Source organism: Myotis daubentonii, chromosome 3 (genome assembly GCF_963259705.1).
Source record: "Myotis daubentonii chromosome 3, mMyoDau2.1, whole genome shotgun sequence".
In the NCBI taxonomy this organism is placed as follows: domain Eukaryota; kingdom Metazoa; phylum Chordata; class Mammalia; order Chiroptera; family Vespertilionidae; genus Myotis; species Myotis daubentonii.
The window spans coordinates 182,494,065-182,500,431 of NC_081842.1; positions in this window are offsets into that span (position 1 = coordinate 182,494,065).

Below are 6,367 nucleotides of genomic sequence, written 5' to 3' on the forward strand. Positions count from 1 at the left end.
GCATGTGCCCTGACCGGGAATCCCAGCGTGACTCTTGGTTCATAGGTCAACACTCACCCACTGAGCCACTGCAGCCAGGCATGTGGCATAATTATTTTATTTATTTATTTTTAAAATATATCTTTATTGATTTCAAAGAGGAAGGGAGAATGAGGGAGAGAGAGATAGAAACATCAATGATGAGAGAGAATAATCAACTGGCTGCCTCCTGCATGCCCCCACTGGGGATCAAGCCCACAACCTGGGCATGTGCCCTGACCAGGAATCAAACCGTGAACTTCTGGTTCATAGGTCAACACTCAACCACTGAGCCACTGTGGCTGGGCTGGCATAATTATCCTATACTAGAGGCCCGCTGCAGGAAGATTCCTGCAAGAATAGGGCTTCCTGAGACCGGAGCAAAGCCCGCCGACGCAAGCTTCGCGCTCCCTTCTCCGCTGCCTCGCTCCCTCCCTTCTCCGCCACTTCACTCCCTCCCATCTCTGCTGCCCTCGCTCCCTCCCGTGTCCACTGCTCAGCTCCGTTCCCTTCTCCACTGCTTCACTCCCTTCTGCAGCACGTGGCTTCCTTCTATGCAGTCTTCAGTCTTCGCTCTGCGCCTGTGTATGCAAATTAACCGCCATCTTTGTTGGGTTAATTTGCATATCGCTCTGATTGGCTGGTGGTCATAGCAGAGGGATGGTCAATTTGCATGTTTCTTTTTTATTAGTGTAGATAATGAAAGGGCAATATGCAAATTGACCCTAACGGCAGAATGACCGAGAACTATGATGTGCACTGACCACTAGGGGGCAGACGCTCAACGCAGGAGCTGCCCCCTGGTGGTCAGTGCACTTCCACAGGGGGAGTGCCACTCGAGCAGAAGCCAGCTCATGGCTGGCCAGCGCAGTGGCAATGGCAGGAGCCTCTCCCGCCTCCACGGCAGCGCTAAGGATGTCTGACTAATGGGCCTAAGCCATTAGTTGGACATCCCCTGAGGGCTCCCGGGCTGCCATTGGGATGTCTAACTGCCAGGTTAGGCCTGATCCCTTGGTGGCCAAAAGTTTGGCCACCTGTCTCTAAGCGGCAGGTGAACATCCCCTGAGAGGTCCCAGACTGCAAGAGGGTTCAGGCCGGGCTGAGAGACACCCCCCACCCCAGTGCACAAATTTTTGTGCACCAGGCCTCTAGTTTTTAATAAAATGCATTAAAACAGTCTTTTTGGCCATTTCACAAAACACTTTGAGATTACCAGGGAAGCCTGATATGTTAGAGATTCCCAAGTCTGGAAGGATTTATAAAGGACATCTAGTCCCCCACCTGATGTTTGGATTGCCTATATAGCAACCTCATCAATCACCCAGCTTCTGTATGCACACTTCTGAAGAACAGGAACTTACTACCTCTCCTAGCAGCTGTGAGTTTAGAAATTTCCTTCTGCTCCTGAACCAAAACTGTCTTTAATTAGTTCTGAATCCAGAAAAACACATCTGTTCCCTCTCCCCAGGAAAGCCCTTCCTCTGAAAACAGTTAACTGTCTCCCCCTGAGGCCTCTCCAGCTGCACAAACCCCAGGTCACTGACTGTTCCTCCTGGGATCAAGTTGTTCAGCCTCCTGAACCAGCCCGCCTGCAGAGCTGCCCAGAGCTGCCTTTGGCCCCCTGTACCTCGGCTCCTCTTGCTCCTTGTGAGCCACTGTTGCCCGGCACAGCCACTGCTTTCCTGAAGGGTAAGGACTGATGCAGCCTGGAGACCTGGTGGCCAAACTACTCCCTTCTCTACACGTTTGTTCCTTGCAGCATATAAATGTGTGTCACGTCACCAACTTTCTGATGTTAAAACAGACTCCTTCTATATCAGATTCTCCTCTGGCTATCTTTTCAACTCAAAAAAATTTTTTTTAACTCAGTCTTTTCTCTTCCGCCTTTGTCCAACTGATTGGATGAGGCTCATCCACATAATGGAGAGCAACCTGTTTTACTCAAAACCTACTGGTTTAAATGTTAATCACATCTATAAAATACTTTCACAGCAACACCTAGGCTGGTGTTAGAACAAATAACTGGGCACCATGACCTAGCCAACTGGACACATAAAATTAACCATCACAATGAATCAACTTCCTCCCTGTGAGCTTCAGCTTCCTCATCTGTAAAACAAAGAGCTGTAATAATGTCCTAGGATTCTATAAAGAACCTCTCAGAAACATTAACACTGCTCCCTTCCTGTCAAAACATTTTCACTTCTAGGTTATATTATACACTCTCCTGGTTTTATCTTCGACTTCAACATCCACTCCCCTTTTGTTTTATCTTAACTGTGGGAAGGCTCCAAGCCCAGTCTCAGGCCTTCTTGTCTATCTACACTCTCCCTAGGTAATTTCATGCAGTCATGGGCACGAAATATCTTGAACCCCAACTTCATTTATATCTTCACTCCTGACCACTCTCCTGAGCTCCAGACTCATATACCAATTGCCTATAAGCATCTCAAACTTGTCTAAAACAGAACCTTTGATTTCCCCACACACCTCTGTTCTTTACCTGTATTTTCCCATCTTAGTAAATGACATCATTATCCACTCAGTTGCTCAGGCAAAATCCTAGGTAGGAAGCAGTTGTCTTTGATTTGACTCCTTCTGTTCCTTAACACCCTGACACCAAATATATCAACATGACCTTTCAGTTCAACCTCCAAAATAGTCCCTAATCCAACCTCTTCTCATTGTCACTACCATCACTTCAGTCCTACTGCCATCATCTCTCACCTGCACTGTAATGGTCCTGATTGGTCTCCCTGCTCCCCTCTGGCCCCCACTATGATCCATGTTCCATACATTGGGCCCAGCAAAGCAGCAAGAGTTCGCTCTTCAAAGTATAAATCAGATCACATGTGATTTATGCATAATCAGTGGCCTTCCAATCCATCGAAGTAAAATGCAAATTCCCTGACGCGGAAGGTCTGGATCTGCAACTTGTCTCCTAAACGCATCTTTTGCCACTTATTCAGTCTGTACCAGCCACCTGACCTTCGGTCCTTTTTTTTTTTTTTTTTTTTTCTGTCCCTAGAATGTGCCCACGGTTTGCCATCTCCGGTTGTTTTCCTTCCCCGAGACACTCTTCACCCCAATGTTTGTATGATTAGCTCCTTATTACCATACCTCTCAACTCAAACATCATTTCCTCAGAGATGCCTTCTGTAACCCTCTAATTTAAAAATCTAAAGTAATTATTCCATCTGCCAATATCCCATTCTACTTTTTTTAAAGTACTTCTCACTATGTGAACTTAGCTTGTTGATTTACTGCCCTATTTACTTCTTGTCTAACTCATCCCCCACCTCCCAATATAAGCTCTTTGAAGGCAAAGACCATCTTTTCACTGCTGAATCCCTAGCACCTGGCATATGTTAAATGTTCAATACTTTTTCAATGGACGCTTCCTCAAATTAATAGCTCAGTATTTTTTTAATAAATGTATGAGAAAACTTGGCCCAGTGTCAGAATCTTCTGTAATTCTAACAAATTAAAAGATTCTGAATATAGGTGGGGGTCCAGGAATTTTCATTTTAACAAATACCCAGGAGACTGGGCAGAGGTCCATAGACCACACTTTTGAGAAACACTGATTTATTCATTCTTACAAGCATTATGCAGGTAGGTGGCAGAGTTTCAAAGAGGTAAATTGAGGATTAAGAGAATTGAGTCACTTGCCCAAAGTCCATAAATCAGCAAGTGAATTCTAATAAGAAATTATAATTTAGAAATAGCTTAATCCTCACATGTAAGTTATACACACACACACACACACACACACACACACACACACACACACTTTTCCATCTATTTTATGCCAGTCATAAATTCTTGACCATCTCATTCATTAAAAGCCTAGACTTTTATAACTCCATCTGAATGACTACAATAAATTGTTCAGATCAAACAAGAAATATTTCAAGGAATCACCAGCAGAAAAAATGAGATCCTTGAAAGAAAAGAAGGATTAAAGAAAATGAAACCTTAGCTCTAAAAGTAAACTGTGTTTATAAAAGAAGTAATCAGAAATTGCTTTGAAGGAAGATTTGCCTTCCAAAATGATCTGAACAGGTGGAATGTTTGAGAAGTAATTCCAGATGCCACTTGCTGGTATAGCACTGCAACACCACAGTGCGGGTGGTGGGAGTGGGATGTGGTCAAATTGGACTCAAGTTTGCATAACAACTTATGCTAAGTTTGGCAAGGCTGTTTATTTGCACTAGGAAGTTGGCAAGGTGTGCTGCTGTCCACCAAATGACACTTTAAAACCCAACTTTACTTCTATAAAGAAAACACTCTACACTGCTTTTCATTTTATAACTTTCACAAATCAGAGCTTTTGATATGATCCTGGGCAACAGGCTAGCACCCTGCCTAACTCTGAATAGAAAATACATACCAGGTCCAAGATCTACCTTTATTAAAATCCCTGTTAAACTCTAGAGCATTTCCAAATGTCAAACCTGTCACAAAAGTGGCTGGGCCAATTTTCTTAATTCCTTTAAGGTATTCTCATTCCCTTCCTTTTACTTGCCAGGCCTTACTCTAAGCTAGCTTTTAGGAATGGAATACGATCTACAGCAGCACTGTCCAGTGGAAATATAATGCAAATCACGAATGCAAGCCATGTTACGTTTTGTAGTAGCCACATTAGAAAACCAGGTGAACATTTTTAATCCCCAAATTACCATTTTAACATGGAATCAATACTTAAACATGCAGATATCTTTCATTCATTCTTTTGTACTTCAATGCCTGATATCCGGTGTGTATTTTACTGCACATCTCAATTTGGTCTAGCCACATTTCAAGTGTTCAATGGCCATGTGACTAGGGGCTACCGTATAGACAGAGAAGGTCTAGAGACTTGCTACTCAAAGTGCAGTCCACAAATTAGAAGGAGTGACACCATCCGGAAACTTTTTCCAAATGCTGAACCTCATGTCCCACTCTGGACCTACTGAATCAGAATTTGCATTCTAACAAGACCCCTAGGTGACTGCATGCGCAATAAAGCTTGAGAAGCACTGGTCCAAGGCAGGTCATTGGTCTCAGGTCCCTCATCTGTCACACAGAGGTGATAATACTTTGGAGAAATGCTGTGAAGATTTCTGGTGCTTTACTTCAGAGACATAATGGCTGGGATTTTAATAAATGGTAACTATTATTTAAGAGGCACTGTCACAGAGTGGGCTTTAGAGTTGGACAGAAAGGAGTATAGATTCTGGTTCTGTCACTTATAAGCTCTGTGACCTTGAACAACTCACTTAACTTGAGGCTGAGTTTTCTTAACTCTGAATTGGAGCTAATACCTTTCTTCCATGGGGAATTCAATTTGGTGGCTATATATATATATATATATATATATAGAGAGAGAGAGAGAGAGAGAGAGAGAGAAATGGTAATTGGCGTACGGCGATACCCTTTTCATTGGCTAATCAGGGCTATATGCAAATTAACTGCCAACTAAGATTGGCAGTTAACTGTCAACAAGATGGCGGTTAATTTGCATATGTAGGCACAATGCAGGGAGGCGAAAGGGAAAGCAGGAAGAAGCCCCCTGCCACTGACAGTGATCGGAAACCCAGGGAGGAGCTAAGAGCTGGGGGGCAGGGCAAAGGTGGCCCTGGAGCCGCCTTTGCCCTGCCCCCCAGCCATGATCGGAGAATCAGGTGCCTTTTCTGCCCTGGCCAGTGATAGCAGGAAGTAGGGGTGGAGCCAGCGATGGGAGCTGGGCACAGTCGAAGCTGGCAGTCCCAGGAGCTAGGGGTCCCTTGCCTGGGCCTAAAGCGGAGCCCACGATCGCGGGGCCGCTGCAGCTGCGGGTCCCCGCTGCCCGGGCCGGACGCCTAGGCCAGAGGCGTTAGGCCTGGGCAGGGGCGGAGCCTGCAACCGCGGGGAGCTGGGGGTCCCCTGCCCAGGCCTGACACCTCTGCCGGAGGCCTCAGGCCTGGTCAAGGGGCCGATCCAGTGATTGGTGATCAGGCGGTGATGAGGGTCAACTCCTCTGGCCGAGGCATTAGGCCTGGGTGGGGGGCGGAGCCGGGGATTGGGGGGATATGATGGTCCCCTTGCCCAGGCCTGAAGCCTGGGTCAGAGGCGTCAAGCTTGGGCGGGGGGTGGAGCAAGCGATCGGAGGGTGATGGGGGTCTACGCCTCTTGCTGAGGCATCAGGCCTGGGCAAGGGGCAGAGCCAGCAATCGGAGGGGTCTGGGGGTCCCCTGCCCAGGCCTGATGCCTGGGCCAGAGGCGTCAGGCCTGGGCAAGGGGCCGATCCTGCGATTGGAGGGTGATGGGGGTCAACGCCTGAGGGCTCCCAGTATGTGAGAGGGGGCAGGCTGGGCTGAGGGACACT